Here is a 3,228-nt window from a genome sequence, read left to right on the forward strand (position 1 = left end):
AAATCTAGAAAGGACATATATAGCCGGTGGTTTAGATGGAATATTATGTGAAAATAACGGTGGAGAATCAGTACTTCTAACAAATGAAACATTGCATGAAAATAGTGGTAGAAGGCTAATACTTCTAGCAGATAAAACATTGTGTGAAAATAATAGTAAAAAGTAAAAAGCTAATATTTCTAACAGAAATAGAAATAACTTTTGAAATGGAGAAAAGTCATATCTTTCTACTTTTCTAAACATATTGAATTAACTTCTCAAAAATTAAAAGCATTTCTCAAAAAATGATACCATCTTTGACGAAATGTATAGGTTCAGTAGTGAAAATTTTGTTCTCTTTGTGTCATTGTTAGCTATCTATTAATTAAATTCCTTTTTTGTGGAAAGGACTGGGAGAAAACAAAAATCAGTAAATTAAAAAATATCTTACATTTACTTTTTTTTTCTAGCACAATAAAGATATTTAATCTATGATAATTCGCTTCTTGATAGGAATTTTGTTAAACTAAGTTTTGATGGTAACAATTAAATTTCAAAATAAATTACGAAAAAAGATTAAAATAAAAACTAAACAGTATAAAAAAATAAATAAGTATCATAAATAATAATTTAATTGTTTCATAAACAATGGTAATTTCTCATACAATACTACTATGTTTTGAGTAATTTTCAAATGATATGTAGTGTGGTTTAGACATTATTTTTTCAAAAAGCTCCATTTAGCGTTAATGCAATAAACATTTCAATTTATCTGTAAGCACTTGAGCACCTAAATTAGGGTTGAATAAAATTCGAAATTGATTGTTTTATTATCCATCAAAACTTATAATTTAGCAAGCTACATAAAGTTGACCATTTCCTTTTAAAGAGATAGTTGCAGCTGCATTTTTTTATGCAACGTGGTTAGGGGCAATATTTGATATTATTATTAGTTTCCAGAAGGATTTTATGGCCAAATGAACGTCTTAAGAAACCTGCATCTCAACGTATAGCTTCCTAAAACCAAGAACAGAACCCCTAAAGGCTAAAAGTCCCAGTCTCCCAAATGAAATCATTACAAGCCTTTGCATTATGTACTTTCCCTGTGAACTATCGAATTTACCAAAAAACTCCCACCACAAGTAGTCTAAAAAAACTGTGCAGACTAATAAGGATGATAGGACACAACGCATACAGAGTGACAGAAAATTTGTCTCCTTTCTTTCCGCCTCCACTTAGAACGACAAAATTGGCAGTGTTGTACCTGTTTTTAACTTCAAACACATTTTTAACGACTATCGTGTATATAAAAAAATTAGCTATTCATATAAAATATATATTAAAATAAAAAATACATATTAAAAATAAGTTAAATAATATATACTTATACACAAAAATACTATGGTTACTTTTTTATTTGCACATAACATTATTGTATCTCTATTTGTGTCTCATGTTCCAACTACCGAGCAGAATCTTAGTTACTGATGCAAAATTAACCTGAAACTGAAATCATAGGGCATGATTTGTACTAGGTGTGAGAGAGACTCTGTACCCTTTCTTTGGAGGCATTCAACTGCTTGTTTCCTTGTTTCATGAGGCAGTTGGAGGCAGACCCAATCCAATAGGGAATCCAAGTCTTTTGCAAAGTCAAGGGAATACCAGTCAAGCAACTTTGGAATTATCAACTTGTTCCCCTTTGTGATGCCAACTGCCGCCTGTAAATACTCTCTCTTTGCTGCTTCTAACTCTTCATCAACTTTTGATGCTGTGTAAACCCTCACCTGAAGGAATAAATTTGTATTATCACTAGCGGTTTAACACACATTAACATATGTTTTAAACTCTAACAAAATATATTTTGAATGAGGACGGATCTTGCATGCCCCTACTTGAATTTGGTTGTCCAAAATCCAAATAGCTTGTTCTCACAGTCATTCGGATAATTTTCAACTTTAAACTTTCATCCTAACTTGATTTAAGAAAGAATAATGATAAATGATAAGAGAGCATACCGCAGGTGAAGACCAGCTTCCACAGGATAGTGCAAATGTCACTAATGGCTCACACCATTCCAGGCCGAATATGCTTCGTGCTTTTACCTCATCGTTTTTTCCCGCTTTGGGGCATGTCTGTAACAAGCCAAGGTGAGAAAGTTACGGATTTAATTTCTATAGCATTGTCCTTTATATATCACATCAAAAAGCAGAAGAGAAGATATTAGATTATTGCACTTACAAACTTCAGGTGATATGGCAATCTCAATATGAAGTGTTCTATTGTAATTGCATTGAGCAACTGGCCTCCCACTGTTATTGTTGCCTGGCATAAGCATTTCCATGTGTTATGAATATTCTTTCATTTTAACCGGAACCACAAGAAAAATTATAACATTTCATTTTAGTCCTAACTCCTAAGTAAATCATCGTTTTTGTCCTCAAAATAGTGAAAACTCATATGCACTTCTTTATGTAAAGTTGATAGTTAAGAACTATTATATTATAAACATATCAAATCATCTAACTGCTTCATGTAAAAGAGCCAATCTTGGGTATCACCATATAGATATCAAACTTACAACGACTATTTTGTCTATGGACTAATCTTTTTAAGATCAAAATAGTGGTTGACTCTTAGCATGGTTGATCAAACCAGTAGTTCGTTCCAATCAAATGAAATGCAAATAAGATGGAGTTTATTCTGCCATTTATCAGGATTTAAAATAAGTGAATTTGTCTCTCTCCATTCAAAATGGTGACAGATTAGTATGTCTAAGATTTTTATGATGAGATGAATTTTTCTGATAAAGAACCAGCGATATGAATTTATTCGGTGAGAAACGAATTTGTAACTTTTAAATTAAATCCTGAGAAACTATTTTGTTTCTATACTTGTAGTCAAGAATGAGAATATAGCTTTCCTTCCACAAGAATAAATATGTGTAGAAAAGATTGAGCCAGATCACTGTACCTTCTGCATTAGTGCTACAACCATTTCAGGACTCTCAGGTATTCCATGCTCTAAATATGCCTACAATATTGAAAACAAAAGGCATTTTCGGTACTGAGGATTTGTGACAAGCAAACAAAGGTGACATCTCTACAGTCTTTACCACAATAATGGGGATAGTAAATTAGGGACTTAAAAAAGAAAGGCTACTTACATTGAGCATGCAGGAATTATAAATGTTTATCCAGAATGCAAGTTTTTCCTGATGAGAAAGACCCTTCAAATTCAGAGAGGCAAGCC

The 3,228-nt window shown here is 32.0% G+C and overlaps 1 pseudogene; it reads right to left on the minus strand.

Annotated features, from left to right (window-relative positions):
• Positions 904 to 3,228, minus strand: part of LOC107626526 — a 5,683-nt pseudogene continuing 3,358 nt past the window's right edge.

Source organism: Arachis ipaensis, chromosome B01, assembly GCF_000816755.2.
Source record: "Arachis ipaensis cultivar K30076 chromosome B01, Araip1.1, whole genome shotgun sequence".
Taxonomy (NCBI): Eukaryota; Viridiplantae; Streptophyta; class Magnoliopsida; order Fabales; family Fabaceae; genus Arachis; species Arachis ipaensis.